General features: G+C 42.7%; 1 protein-coding gene across 1 annotated transcript in view; it reads left to right on the top strand.

The window, feature by feature from the left end:
• ITGA9 (integrin subunit alpha 9) overlaps positions 1–16,034 on the top strand; it is a 711,654-nt gene that overhangs the window by 431,155 nt on the left and 264,465 nt on the right. The gene's annotated exons all lie outside the window — the stretch shown is intronic.

Below are 16,034 nucleotides of genomic sequence, written 5' to 3'. Positions count from 1 at the left end.
GATGTAGAGTGAGATCCTTCCATATGGCATGAATAAGGTATGATGGAGATAAATTCATAAGTGCACGATAGCTCTTCTTGTGAGTCCCATTATTAAATGATGGCAAGAAGAAATTATTTTTGACTTTCTTTTCTTGGGCACCTGCTAATAGGAAAATAAAATGTGATGTATGGCACTTTTCTCCGCAGTCAGGACTGTATGCAAAGGCTCAATCAGATCAGCAAACATTTCATATCTGAGACTTGGCATTTACTTCTATTTTATGTTTTACCTTGGAATCAAATTAGCTGGAAACCTGGGATGATGTCTTAACCATGGTACTGTTACGTTTTTCATTAATATTCATTTCCATAGAGCACTACCTGAAATAAGGAAAGCAAAAATGCAGAGTAATATGTGCCCATCTATCAATGCATTGTATGTGATCAGGTTCATCACATGACCTATTGGGCTGCACACTTCTTACAAATGCTATACATAATTAGAAAATGTTAAGTATTAGCGCTTATCATAACGGACAGGATTTTAGTACACGCGCATTATGAATGTTACACAGTATCCATAGATCAACCCTCTAGAAAGACAAAAAATAATATTTACTACTCTGACCGCAGATCCCTTCAATGTCCAGGCAAAGAGTAGCTAACGCTGGGACCTACTGATATCTACAAATAATACTTTGGCTGTTTTTATCATTGGAGTTTTGATTTCAATGTTGCGCATGCCCAGTAATTTGAAGTTAAGCTGAGAATTGAAAATCAGTATGGCTTTCTCAATTTATTTATAATATTGTTTTTTTACAGTTAGACACATGAAATGTAAATTTTCTATTTTTGTTAAAATGTCATGCTTCAGTCTGAATTCACAGATTCCGTATTCAATGTCTGAATGCTCTTTTCCATTACCTGCATAGATCATTAAGAAGCAGAAAACCAATGCTAACTCTGAGTAGCTTATTCTTTACAGCTTGAGGTACTGCCCAAAGAATTATTTGTCTTGTAACTTGAATCAAGATATTTGTTCCATTATGCTCTATACTGAAATATAATAGCAAGCAAACAACTGAGATGGTGCTGCCTGTCCCTTTTTAACAAAACTATCAATAAGTATTCACTGTATTGCTAATTAGAGTATTTCCAGAGCAGTTATTGCACTGTACATAGACATACAAGGGTATTCTGGCCTAGACAAGTTATCCCCTATCCACTGTCTTCGGAATAACAACCTGGACCTCAAGCAGTTGCCAGAATGGGAGACTTGTGTGCCCACTTTCCCCTGAATCTAATGAGTGCTGCTAGTCTATTGAAATCTATGACACTGACAAAGATAGCCAAGTGCAACACATTGGTAGGACACACATGCACACATGGATGTTCAGAACGAGCCCTGTTGTGAATTCACTTTCTGGCCTACCTCTGGTTGTTGGTGAAGGTAGTGGAGATGGTTGTATTGACAGAGGGGTCGCGAGTTCTCTTTCCAGGCTCCCTCTGGTGGCTGCAGGAGGTAGTGGAGCTGATCTAATTAACAGAGGCCTGCCACCTGATAATGAGGAGGACGATTGGACATTGGGAGTTTCTGACTGGATTTAAGACAGCCGACTCCCTCTATCCCTGCTGGTGATTTTTTCCTGCCTCCTGAGGTCTTAGTTTCCAGCTCAGTCCCTGCATGCTCAAGCTAAGTGTTCTTTTGCTATTGTTCACTGTTGTGAGTTCATTTTCCCCTTCACCATTGAGGTCTGATGAACTCCCTCTTCTGGTGAAGGAAGGTAGTGAGGCTGATTACCAAGCACCTGAGCAGGATGATGATGACTGGGTGACTGGAATTGCTGACTGGATATAAGGCAGCCGATGCCCTTCTGCCTTGCGGGTGATTTCTCTGAGGGATTCTAGGAGACCAGTCTGATTCCTGCTCCTCAAAAGCTAAGTTTTCAGCTCTGCTTTTTGCATTTGTGTTTTGGTTTTGTTTTGCCTTGTTTTTCTGGATTTCTGCCATTCCCTGCTGGGGTGAGCTGAATTCCTTTTTGCTCTGTCTTCAGAAAATACCTGAGTACTGATATAGTCTTTTTGAAGCCTAGCGTCTTCAGGGCTTTTTTCCCTATCAGTCTGTTGGCTCTTGTTTTGATAGGGTTTTGGCGGATTGCAGACAGCAGCTTTTCTATCCTGTCCTGTTTAGTTAGCTTGGGCCCCATCATTTGCTCAGCCTATCTTTCTATCTGTGTGAGTGTTTTTTCATCTTGCTTCACCGTCATTATATGTTGGGGGCTGCCTATTTCTTTGGGGTTTGCTCTGGGGCAGTTTAGATTTCCCTTTCTGTCTTTAGGCTATTTAGCTGTGATCGAGGGGTCTAGGGCACCGTAGGAACCCCCCACGGCTACTGCTAGTTGTTGTTCATAGGTTCATGGGTCTGCAATCCGATAGCTGCCAACATCTCTGGTTTTCTCGACTTAGCTAGTATTTCTGTTTTTGCCTTCTACGGTGACTCATTCATAACAGAATCACCCGCCATACCGCAGATCCTAGGGTACTCAATAGCAGGAAAGAATTGTAAAAAAAAAAAAAAAAAGTGTGTATATTTTTTCCTCTATATCTCTGAGGCCGTAGGGGGAATTTTTTTTCTCTCAATGGAGATAAAGCAATTGTCTGATCGTGTGGAGCAGCTCGCTGTGGAAGTGTGGGGAATTTCCGCCTACCTTGCTCATTCACATGCTGCTGAACCAAAGATCCCTACTCCTGATGTGTTTTTTGGGGATCGGTCTAAATCTTTGAATTTCAAAAATAATTGTAAATTATTTTTTGCCTTGAAGCCTAACTCGTCAGGGAGCTCCACGCAGCAGGTTAAAATTGTCATCTCTTTGCTGCGTGGCGATCCCCAGGATTGGGCGTTTTCTTTGAAACCAGATTATCCTATTCTGACTGATGTGAACGCATTTTTTCAAGCCTTGGGGTTGTTGTATGATGAAGCTAATGCTATTGATCAGGCTGAAAAGACCCTGTTGGCATTGAGCCAGGGTCGAGATTCTGCAGAATTGTACTGTCAAAAATTCCGAAAGTGGGCGGTCCTTACTACCTGGAATGATAATGCCTTGGCAGCTCTCTTTCGGAAGGGTTTGTCAGAAGCCGTAAAAGATACTATGGTGGGATTTCCTGTTCCCTCTGGTCTTGACGATTCTAGGTCATTAGCCATTCAGGTTGATCGGCGTTTACGTGAGCGCAGGACTGCATGAGAGGTGTTGCCACCTGTTGAACAAGTGTCTGAACCTATGCAATGTGATAGAGTTTTGTCCAGGGAGCAACGTCAGGAGTTCAGAAAGCGTAATAAGCTGTGTTTTTTTTTTGTGGAGATGCCTCGCATATTATTTCTGTCTGTCCTAAACAAGAGAAACGTTTTGCACACACGTTTTCTGTGGGTGGTGTTCAACCTAAGTTTCTTCTGGCAATTACTCTGATCTGCTCCCTGTCCACATTTTCCGCCAAGGCTTTTGTGGATTCGGGAGCAGCCCTGAACCTAATGGACTTGGATTTTGCTAAACGTTGTGGATTTCTGATGACACCTCTGCGGACGCCTATCCCTTTGAGGGGGATTTATGCTACTCCTTTGGTGAAAAATAAACCTCAGTTTTGGACCCAGGTGGTAATGCGGGTCGCCCCAGGCCATCAAGAAAATTGCAGATTTTTGGTGTTGCATAATTTGCATGATACCATTGTTCTGGGGTTTCCCTGGTTGCAAATTCATAATCCAGTTTTGGATTGGAAATCTGTGTCTGTGGTGAGTTGGGGTTGTCGGTGTGCCCTTAGTGAGGCTCTGGTTTTTTCCACCTCTCCTCAGTCGCATGATGTTCCTCACTATTTGTCGGACTTTTATGATGTATTTAGTGAGAATGAGTCTGCGTCTTTGCCTCCTCATAGGAGTTATGACTGTGCAATTGAACTGAGCCCGGGGTGTAAATTTCCCAAGGGTCGGCTCTTCAATTTATCTGTACCCGAGCACGAGGCTATGCGATCCTATATTAAGTAGGCGTTGGAGAAGGGTCATATTAGACCATCCTCTTCACCCTTAGGTGCCGTTTTTTTTTTCGTGGCCAAAAAGGGTGGTTCAGTAAGGCCTTGTATTGATTATCGTGCCCTCAACAAAATTACTATTAAATATCAGTATCCGTTACCCCTGATTTCGGATCTATTCTCCAGAGTTAAAGGTGCTTGCTGGTTTACCAAGCTTGACCTCAGGGGGGCGTATAATCTTATCCGCATTAAGCATGGGGATGAATGGAAGACAGCGTTTAATACTCCGGAGGGACATTTTGAGTACCTGGTGATGCCTTTTGGGCTCACTAATGCCCCTTCTGTCTTCCAGTGCTTCATGAACGACATTTTCCGAGACTATGTGGATAAATTTTTGATTATCTATCTGGATGATATTTTGATCTTCTCCAAGGATTGGGATTCTCATGTGGAACATGTTCGGACTGTGTTCCGGATCTTGAGGGAGAATTCCCTGTATGTCAAAGGATCGAAATGCCTTTTTGGGGTACAGAGGATTTCATTTTTGGGATTTATTTTGTCTCCGTCAACTATTGAAATGGACCCGGCCAAGGTACAGGCCATTTATGATTGGGTTCAGCCCACTTCTTTGAAGGCCCTCCAGAAGTTTTTGGGTTTTGCTAGTTTTTATCGGAAATTTATAGCAAAATTTTCTAGTATTGCCAAGCCATTGACTGATCTGACTAAGAAGGGTGCTGATGTGTTGAATTGGTCTCCGGAGGCTGTTTCTTCCTTTCAGGAGCTGAAGCGAAGATTCACTTCTGCCCCGGTTTTGCGGCAACCTGATGTCTCACTCCCGTTCCAGGTAGAGGTGGACGCTTCTGAGATTGGTGCAGGAGCTGTTTTGTCCCAAAAGGATCCTGTAACATCTAAAATGAATCCCTGTGCTTTCTTTTCCCGAAAGTTCTCTCCATCTGAACGTAACTATGATGTGGGGAATCGGGAACTGTTAGCCATGAAATGGGCATTTGAGGAGTGGAGACATTGGTTGGAGGGAGCTAAACATCAAGTCGTGGTCCTCACTGACTACAAGAATTTGATTTACCTGGAGTCGGCCAAACGCTTGAACCCTAGACAGGCTAGGTGGGCCTTGTTTTTTACACGTTTTGATTTTGTGGTCTCTTTTCTTCCTGGCACTAAGAATGTCAAGGCTGACGCTCTCTCTTGGAGCTTCTTTGCTGATTCTCCTGTGGTGACCAAGCCTGCTACCATCTTAGGCGAAGGGGTAGTTCTTTCTGCCATCTCGCCCGATTTGAGACGTTCTCTGGACGAGTTCCAGGAGGACAAACCTGAGCGTTGTCCCAGTGGAAAGTTGTATGTTCCTGACCAGTGGAAGAAGAGAGTGATGTCTGAAGTTCATTGCTCTGCATTGGCAGGTCATCCAGGTCTTTTTGGTGGTCTGCCTTGTCTTGTGATGTCAGGAATTTTGTGCAGTCCTGTGGGACTTGCTGCCGGTCTAAACCTTGTTCTCGCTCTAGTGGGTTGTTGATGCCTTTGCCGGTCCCCAGGAGGCCATGGACCCATATTTCAATGGATTTCATCTCTGATATGCCTGTCTCTCAGAGAATGACTGTTATTTGGTTGATTTGTGATAGGTTCTCTAAGATGGTTCATCTTGTACCACTCCCTAAGTTGCCATCTTCCTCTGAGTTGGTGCCCCTGTTTTTGCAACAGGTGGTTCGCTTGCACGGGATTCCTGAGAACATTGTATCTGACAGAGGAGTTCAGTTTGTGTCTAGATTTTGGAGGACTTTCTGTTCCAAGCTGGGAATTCAGTTGTCCTTCTCATCTGCTTTTCACCCTCAGATCAATGGGCAGATGGAGAGAACAAACCAGACCTTGGAGTCGTATTTGAGATGTTTTATTTCCGCTGATCAGGATGATTGGGTTTCATTTTTGCCCTTGGCCGAATTTGCTTTAAATAATAGAGCTAGTTCTGCCACTTTGATGTCACCTTTTTTTTGTAACTTTGGGTTTCATCCTCGATTTTCTTCAGGGCAGGTGGAGTCTTCTGCCTGCCCAGGTGTTGACACTGTGGTGGAGAGAATGCACCAGATCTGGGACCAAGTGGTGGATAAGTTATCTCTCTCCCAGGAAAAGGCCCAGCGGTTTTCCAACTGACATAGGACCATTGGTCCCCAGTTTAAGGTTGGTGATATGGTTTGGTTATCATCAAAAAATATCGCTATGAAGGTGCTTCTCCTAAGTTTAAGCCTAGATTTATTGGACCTTACAAGATTTTGGAGATTATTAATCCGGTCTCTTTTCGTTTGGCTCTTCCTGTCACATTTAAAATCCATAATGTGTTTCATAAGTCCTTGTTGAAGAGGTTTGTTGAACCAGTTATTCCTGGGGTGGCACCTCTGGACTCTGTATTGGTTGAAGGTAACATGGAATATGAGGTAGAGAAGATACTGGATTCCTGTCTGGCTAGACGTAAAAGGACTAAGGAAAAAGAAAGAGCGCAATAGGGTCTTATCTGGGTGGAAAATGGAATAAAGACTAATAAAATCTACTCACCCTTTCCAGGAAGGATATAAGCATATAGACCAATGTCAGCTTGCTGCTCGCCCGAAGGTCCACTCCGTGACCACCAATATAAATCCTTTTAGATAGAATATCAGGCTTAATGTGCGCTGCTGGACCAGATACAATTACTAACAAATGAAAAGTTTAAACATTTATTTTCCCAACTTGTTTCAAAGTGTGAACCACTACATGTCATCCCCTGAGGAAGAAGTGGTTCACACTTTGAAACGCGTTGGGAAAATAAATGGTTAAACTTTTCATTTGTTAGTAATTGTATCTGGTCCAGCAGCGCACATTAAGCCTGATATTCTATCTAAAAAGGATTTACGTCTGGCTAGACGGACACTCCAGTATTTGGTTAAGTGGAAGGGTTATGGTCAGGAGGATAATTCCTGGGTCTCTGCCTCTGATATCCATGCCAAAAGATTGGTGTGTGCCTTTCATCGGGCTCACCCTGATCGCCCTGGTGGCGTGGATGAGGGTTCGGTGACCCCTCCTCAAGGGGGAGGTACTGTTGTGAGTTCATTTTCCCCTTCACCATTGAGGTCTGATGAACTCCCTCTTCTGGTGAAGGAAGGTATTGAGGCTGATTACCAAGCACCTGAGCAGGATGATGATGACTGGGTGACTGGAATTGCTGACTGGATATAAGGCAGCCGACGCCCTTCTACCTTGCGGGTGATTTCTCTGAGGGATTCTAGGAGACCAGTCTGATTCCTGCTCCTCAAAAGCTAAGTTTTCTGCTCTGCTTTTTGCATTTGTGTTTTGGTTTTGTTTTGCCTTGTTTTTCTGGATTTCTGCCATTCCCTGCTGGGGTGAGCTGAATTCCTTTTTGCTCTGTCTTCAGAAAATACCTGAGTACTGATATAGTCTTTTTGAAGCCTAGCGTCTTCAGGGCTTTGTTCCCTATCAGTCTGTTGGCTCTTGTTTTGATAGGGTTTTGGCGGATTGCAGACAGCAGCTTTTCTATCCTGTCCTATTTAGTTAGCTTGGGCCCCATAATTTGCTCAGCCTATCTTTCTATCTGTGTGAGTGTTTTTTCATCTTGCTTCACCGTCATTATATGTTGGGGGCTGCCTGTTGCTTAGGGGTCTGCTCTGGGGCAGTTTAGATTTCCCTTTCTGTCTTTAGGCTATTTAGTTCTCCGGCTGTGATCGAGGGGCCTAGGGCACCGTAGGAACCCCCCACGGCTACTGCTAGTTGTTGTTGATAGGTTCAGGGGTCTGCAATCCGATAGCTGCCAACATCTCTGGTTTTCTGGACTTAGCTAGTATTTCTGTTTTTGCCTCCTACGGTGACTCATTCATAACAGAATCACCCGCCATACCGCAGATCCTAGGGTACTCAATAGCAGGAAAGAATTGTAAAAAAAAAAAAAAATGTGTATATTTTTTCCTCTATATCTCTGAGGCCGTAGGGGGAATTTTTTTTTCTCTCAATGGAGATAAAGCAATTGTCTGATCGTGTGGAGCAGCTCGCTGCGGAAGTGTGGGGAATTTCCGCCTACCTTGCTCATTCACATGCTGCTGAACCAATGATCCCTACTCCTGATGTGTTTTTGGGGATCGGTCTAAATCTTTGAATTTCAAAAATAATTGTAAATTATTTTTTGCCTTGAAGCCTAACTCGTCAGGGAGCTCCACGCAGCAGGTTAAAATTGTCATCTCTTTGCTGCGTGGTGATCCCCAGGATTGGGCGTTTTCTTTGAAACCAGATTATCCTATTCAGACTAATGTGACCGCATTTTTTCAAGCCTTGGGGTTGTTGTATGATGAAGCTAATGCTATTGATCAGGCTGAAAAGACCCTGTTGGCATTGAGCCAGGGTCGAGATTCTGCAGAATTGTACTGTCAAAAATTCTGAAAGTGGGCGGTCCTTACTACCTGGAATGATAATGCCTTGGCAGCTCTCTTTCGGAAGGGTTTGTCAGAAGCCGTAAAAGATATGATAGCTGCCAACTTCTCTGGTTTTCTGGACTTAGCTAATATTTCTGTTTTTGCCTCCTACGGTGACTCATTCATAACAGTTCACATTTGATTTGGTTTTGTCTATTTCAGTTTTGTGTGGTCAGCCAGCCCCGAATGGGGCTGTGCTGTATTTCCATCCTCATGTTATTGTTTGTGCCAGTTTGTTTTTGTCCTTTATTAGATTGGCCTCTCTTTGCTCTGTTTTCAGAATATACCAGAGTGCTGATATAGTGGGTGAAGTCTAGTGACTTCAGTATTTTTTCTATCAGACGTGTTGGGCATTTTTTGCAGGGTTTCTTGCGTGATGGCAGACAGTGTCTTTTCTTTCCTGTCCTGTCTAGTTAGTTTGGGCCCCATCATTTGCTCAGCCTATTTTCCTACCTGCGTTTGTGTTTTCATCTTGTCTCACCGACAGTATATGTTTGGGGGCTATCTATTCCTTTGGGGTCTGCTCTGGGGCAGTTTAGATTTCCCCTTTCTTGCTTTAGGCTTATTTAATTCTCCGGCTGTGTCAAGGCGTCTAGAATCATCGTAGGTACGCTCCACAGCTACAGCTAGTTGTGTGGATAGGATCAGGGGTCTGCAATCCACTTAGTTACCAACCTCTCTGGTTTTCTGTGGCTTAGCTTGGTCTTGCTTTCCTCCTTGGTGACCCAATCATAACAGAGCCCTATCCCACGAAGCAGACAATAAAGCGGTGAGCGCACATGCATGCTTCTCTCTATTCATTGCATGGGAGGTCTGAAAATCGCAGAGCAAGCTCATTCAGCTGGTTTGAACCTCCCATGCAAGACATTTTAGAGTGCCTGGAATGAGCGGCCATTTTTCCATTCCCGGAATTGCACGATATGCCCCATTCCCAGAATATGATGTAAATGTGTATTAGACTTTTAGGGCATATTCTCTGTATATTATTATTATTATAGCACCATTTATTCCATGGCGCTTTACATGTGAGATATATGCTATAAATGTCCAAGATGGGAATACCCTTTAGGAACTACATATTTTCCATTTACATAATATCTACCGGTGCTTCTCACAAAATTAGAATATCATCAAAAAGTTAATTTATTTAAGTTCTTCAATACAACAAATGAAACTCATATATTATATTGAGTCATTACAAACAGAGTGATCTATTTCAAGTGTTTATTTCTGTTAATGTTGATGATTATGGCTTACTGACAAGGAAGACCCAAAAGTCCTTATCTTAGTAAATTAGAATAATTAACAAAAAACACATGGAAAGGCTTCCTAAGCTTTTTAAGAAGTCCCTTAGTCTGTTTCACTAGGTTCCACAATCATGGGGAAGACTGCTGTCTTGACAGATGTCCAGAAGGCAGTCATTGACACACTCCACATGGAGGGTAAGCCACAAAAGGTCATTGCTAAAGAAGCTGGCTGTTCACATAGTGCTGTATCCAAGCATATTAATGGAAAGTTGAGCGAAAGGAAAAAGTGTAGTAGAAAAAGATGCACAAGCAACCAGGATAACCACAGCCTTAAAAGGATTAAAAAAAGGCCATTCAAAAATTTGGGGGAGATTCGCAAGGAGTGGACTGCTGCTGAGTCATTGCTTCAAGAGCCACCACACACAGACGTATCCAGAACATGGGCTACAGGTGTCACATTGTTGTGTCAAGAAGTGTCTTACCTGGGCCAAGCAGAAAAAGAACTGGATTGTTGCTCAGTGGTCTAAGGTGTTGTTTTCAGATGAAAGTAAATTTTGCATTTCATTTGCAAATCAAGGTCCCAGGGTCTGGAGGAAGAGTGGAGAGGCACACAATCCAAGTTTCTTGATGTCTAGTTTGAAGTTTCCACAATCAGTGATGGTTTGGGGAGCCATGTTATCTGCTGGTGAAGGTCCACTGTGTTCTATCAAGACCAAAGTCAGCGCAGCTGTCTACCAGGAAATTTTAGAGCACTTTGTGCTTCCCTCTGGCAAAAAGATTTTTGGAGATGGAAATTTGATTCTCCAGCAGGACTTTGCACCTGTCCACACTGCCAAAAGTACCAATACCTGATTTAAAATCAACAGTATCACTGTGCTTGATTGGCCAGCAAACCCGCCTGACCTTAACCCCACAGATAATCTTTGAGGTATTATCAAGGGAAAGCTGAGATACCAGACCCAACAATGCTGACAAGCTGAAGGCTGCCATCAAAGCAACATGGGCTTCCATAACACCTCAGCAGTGCCACAGGCTGATCGCCTCCATGCCACGCCACATTGCTACAGTAATTGATGCAAAAGGAGCCCCGACCAAGTATTCAGTGCATTTACTGAACATACATTTCAGCAGGCCAACATTTCAGATTTTAAAATCATTTTTTCAAGCTGGTGTTATAAAGTATTCTAATTTACTGAGATAATGAATTTTGGGTTTTCATTGGCTGTAAGCCATAATCATCAACATTAACAGAAATAAACACTTGAAATAGATCATTGTTTGTAATGACTCTATATAATATATGAGTTTGACTTTTTGAATTGAAGAACTGAAATAAATGAATTTTTTGATGATATTCTAATTTTATGAGAAGCATCTGTATCTGTAAACGACACATTCGAGATGTGACTAATTATTCAGATGCAGCACGGTGGCTCAGTGGTTAGCACTGCAGCCTTGCAGCACTGGGGTCCTGGATTCAAATCCCACCAAGAATATCATCTGCAATGAATTTATATGTTGGTGAAGCAGAAGTCCAGCGTGGGTGATATCTATAAAAAAACTTTATATTATATAAAATAACTTTTATTCCATTTTCATTAAAAGTACATAAGTCCAAAATCCATCTTTATGTCCAGAGACACAAAAAAACGGGTAATTCCTACCAGTGACAGTCACAGGCTTAAAGTGCATTTAAAATCATACGCGTTTCAACGGTCGTGCCATCTTAATCACAATGATTAAGGTGGCACAACCGTTGAAACGCGTATCATGTTAAAGGGAATCTGTCACCCCTTTTTTCGAATATGAGCTGCCGGCACCGACATCAGGGCTTATCTACAGCATTCTGTAATGCTGTAGATAAGCCCCGATGTAACCTGAAAGGTAAGAAAAAAGAGTTAGATTATACTCACCGGGGGGCGGTCCAGTCCGATGGGTGTTGCGGTCCGGTCCGGCGCCTCCCATCTTCATATGGTGGCATCCTCTTCTTTCCTTCCTGTCGTGGCTCTGGCACAGGTGCACTGCTCTGCCCTGTTGAGGGCAGAGCAGAGTCCTGCAGTGCGCAGGCTCCGGGAGAGGTCCGGCACCTGCGCACTGGAGTATTCTGCTCTGCCCTCAACAGGGCAGAGCAGTGCGCTGGAGCCACGACAGGAAGGAAAGAAGAGGACGTCACCGTATGAAGATGGGAGGCACCAGACCGCATCACCCATCGGACCAAGACCGGACCGCCCCCCCGTTGAGTATAATCTAACTCGTTTTTCTTACCTTTCAAGTTACATTGGGGCTTATCTACAGCATTACAGAATGCTGTAGATAAGCCCCTGATGTCGGTGGCGGCAGCTCACATTCGAAAAAAGGGGTGACAGATTCCCTTTAAAATCATACTCGTTTCAACGGTTGTGGCACCTTAATCATTGTGATTAAGGTGGCACGACCATTGAAACGCGTATGATTTTAAATGCACTTTAAGCCTGTGACTGACACTGTTAGGAATAACCCTTATTTTTGTGTCTCTGGTTATAAAGATGGATTTTGGATTTATGTGCTTTTAATGAAAATGGAATAAAAGTTATTTTTTATGGATATCACCCACGCTGAACTTCTGCTTCACCTTTATGCTACAGCACTGCATGATCTGCGCGATGGGACTGGAGAGGAGATGAGTTGATCTTTTTTGCTTCGAGTTTGTATGTTCTCCCCTTGTTTGCGTGGGTTTCCTCCGGGTTCTCCGTTTTTCTCCCACACTCCAAAAAACAACAACATACTTATAGGGAATTTAGATTGTGAGCCCCATTGGGGACAGTGATGATAATGTTTGTAAAGCGCTGTAAAATAAGATAGTGCTATATAAGCAAAGCATAATTAAATAATAATTAAAGGTGTAGTGCCAGTCATAGACACACAAGGAGATCTGCCTCATCCTCAGTGACCTGGTTTCAGCCTATTCAATTGCATTACTTACTGTCAGGCTCAAACCCATTTCCAGACTCACCACCCAGATTACTATTTTGAGAAGCTATGCTTCTCCTTAGCAGCTAGGTAGCATACAATCTCCAAAGTTTATAGCTTATTATTGGCAAAGGCAGACAGTAGGCATTAAACCTAAAATCTATTATGCTGAAAGTCACATAAGGTTCAAGTCTCATTCAAATTGCGATAACTGTACATTTTAACCCAGTGGTTCAAAACTCCTCTAAAGTTAGATAGCATCTAACTTGTGTTGGTTATGTACCTCAGCACTCGACATAATGCTACGCATCCATCTAAAAGTTAAAAAACCGCTCTCCATTAGGCTAATTACATACGTTCGTGAAACATGGAGTGCCCTCTCCTGATATGAAGCAGTTAGTTTAGGACATCCAGGCAATGGACATCAGCCATCTATCATTTAAGGGAAACATGGATTAAGGCTTGAACTGTCTTTGTGCTTATTGAGGAACTTAGGGCCAATTCACCAAGCAGTTTTCTACAGAATTGTGACTTAAAACTGAAAAGTTGCAAAATTTTTGCATTTTTATGCCTGTCTTGGCCAACTTCACCAACTTTTTGAGAATTGAGCTGCGCTTGTGGGGAATCAGTAACGACCACGCTTACCCTACAAATTCTTCATAACACATGCTACAAAACTGGTATAAATAATGGTAGGAATATAATGTAACATTTTTGGTGGTCACACATGGCGGTCGAATTATGCACCAAATTCATTAAAGTTACATCTCTCTCCCTTCATTAAGATTAATGTACAAAATGCCAGTCTTATTGAATCTGTGCCAAAGTGTGGCAATAACGCAACCTTTATCTTTTACTCTACATGGTTCCAATTGTCCCAAGTCTGAAGACCCCCTGCACCTGCACTCTACAACTGGCCTGCAAATGGTCAGTCCATACGGATTGATTCCCTTAAAATCGTAATGTGTTATCATCCCATCAACTTTGCTTGGTCTCTTTCTTAGTAATATTATTGCATGATATAAAACATTAATCATATCTACCTTCTGACATGCTCAGAAGTGACCGCTTTGTACCATCTTGTCACATTCTGGACAACATGCTGTCATCTTCTACATTTCTCTGTCAAGTGATGACTCTGAAAACATTTTCATCTATGGAACAATTCTATAAATTGTTTGGAATGTGCTATTCTCTGCACATACTGATGGACAAGTTATCTCATTGCACCTGCTGTCATCCCAGTTTGCTATGTCATAGGTGTTGACCTTTCCATTTCTGCGATTTATATATTTCACAGTATGTTATTTTGCTACCCTGACACTCGACCATCCCTCACTAGAGAGGATTTGTATGCACAGTATTATATGTGTCTATGATCTCTTGGCTTGCAGCAACACCGTCAGAAGAGCCTCATGTTTCCCTTTACAAGCACAAATAAATATTCTGATTAAAGTGTGTGTCTGCATGTGAAGGTCAACAACAGCTACACCAACAATGTTAGTTTTGGACAAAGCTCTGGAGATTTTGCTTGTATATCTAGAAATCTAGTTCCCTTCTTGTCATTTGGGGCCTTCTTGGTATGTGTTGTCTATCCGTACTAGAAGTTCAGTGTGCTGCCTAACATAAATCCTACTGTACGTACCATGTAATACAAAATACAGCTATGTCCATTATACAGTTAAGCACAATCAATCTTTCTGTGCACATAGTTCTCATGGGCTTCATAGGCTGAACTGTAGGGCTACAGAAAATGGTATATGAATTGAGTCAAGGATACATTATAGAGGGTACACAGGGCCATGATCCTAGGGACATATGAGGCCACCTTCCAGTTGGTAAACATTCTGACGGGTGACAGACCCTCTCGCGGTTGGAGTGCATCTATTATCAGGGAGCTGTGTTTTAAGTGCAGAATTCTGAAATATGTCCTTAAAGAAGCCCTCCTATGAAGATTTATTTTGATAAATCTGTGTATATGTGCATGTAATGTACTGTATATGTGTTAATAAACTCACCTACCACCTTCTCCGGGATCCAGTGCCGTTCTGCTCCTCTTCTCAGTGACGTCACCACACTGCAGACTATTTGGGTCACTCTATGCTCTATGCGTGAGCCGGAAATCTCTTTTACAATGTAATACTAGAAAGCCTCATCCTGAAGCTACATAGACTTACACTGTAAAAGTAATTTCCGGGTCACGCAGAGCACAGTGTGATCCAAAGAGTCTGAAGAGTGGTGACGTCACTGAGAAGAGGAGCTGGATAACAGAGAAGATGGTGGTAGGTGAGTATATTATTACTTAGATTACATGCACATATACCATATATACTTTTAGTAAAAAGAAATCTTCATGAGAAGGCTTTTTTCTTTTCTCTATGACCTCCATGAATCACACTTTTTGTTTGCTGACTACATACATATTCTATTCCAGTATAGAAAAAAGCCATCTGAATTATTGAATACAAAACAAGAAAATTGTTATGATCATGCATAAGAATACCTTTTACACAGTGAAGGCATTTCTCTCAGCACTGTGAACTGTAACGCAGACCCATTCATGTGAGCAGAGCTGAGGTGCAGCACTTACAGAGCTGGGTTGGAATGAGCACGTTAAAAGAAATAAAAATGGAGTTGTACCATGTACCATGAAATATTTGTGATTAGTGATAAGTGATGGGCGAGTGTGCTTAGATACGGTGTTATCCGAGCATGCTCAAGTGCTAATAGAGTAACTTCATCGTGCTCTAATGCTATGCTTGATTCGCCATAGCTGTATGACTCGTGGCTGCAACAAATGCAAAGATTACCTGTTTGTTAGGCAATCCCTGCATGTGTTGCTGTTATTGAACAGACACGAGACATGGCGCCACAGCAACTCAAACATAGTATTAGAGCACGCTGAAGATACTCTATTAGCACTCGAGCATACTCGGATAACACCGTATTCAAACATGTTCGCTCATCACTGGTAGTGATCTGACATTGTTGGGGTCCCACAGCAGACCCCACTGATCAGTAATATTGGCAGATGCTTAGCTGTAAGATACTGAGCACTTGTGAGCAGGTAGGAAGATGTAGTCGGAGGCAGAGCAAGCATTAATATGGGGTTTAATTTAACAGATATACTCCTCGCAGGGAGGAAACAGATAAAACAGTATAAAGGAACACATGGGACATAACTCAGGGGAAGCTGGTGTGGATCATAGGGTAGGAAGTTCAAGGATAGCAAACTTATCAGTCTGACGACTTCAGAATGCGGTTAGTTCAGGATGTGGATGTTGGCGCCAAAGCAGTGGCGCATAAGGGGTCCGGTATGGTCCTGGAAAAGATGGCTTCCTGTATCCTGGTGGCAGAGGTGGATTCCTCGTGGTCCG

Source organism: Dendrobates tinctorius, unplaced genomic scaffold, assembly GCF_039654945.1.
Source record: "Dendrobates tinctorius isolate UK_male_01 unplaced genomic scaffold, ASM3965494v1 ptg000162l, whole genome shotgun sequence".
Taxonomy (NCBI): domain Eukaryota; kingdom Metazoa; phylum Chordata; class Amphibia; order Anura; family Dendrobatidae; genus Dendrobates; species Dendrobates tinctorius.
The sequence above is the reverse complement of the archived record's forward strand: the minus strand, read 5'-3'. Positions and strand labels throughout refer to the sequence as shown.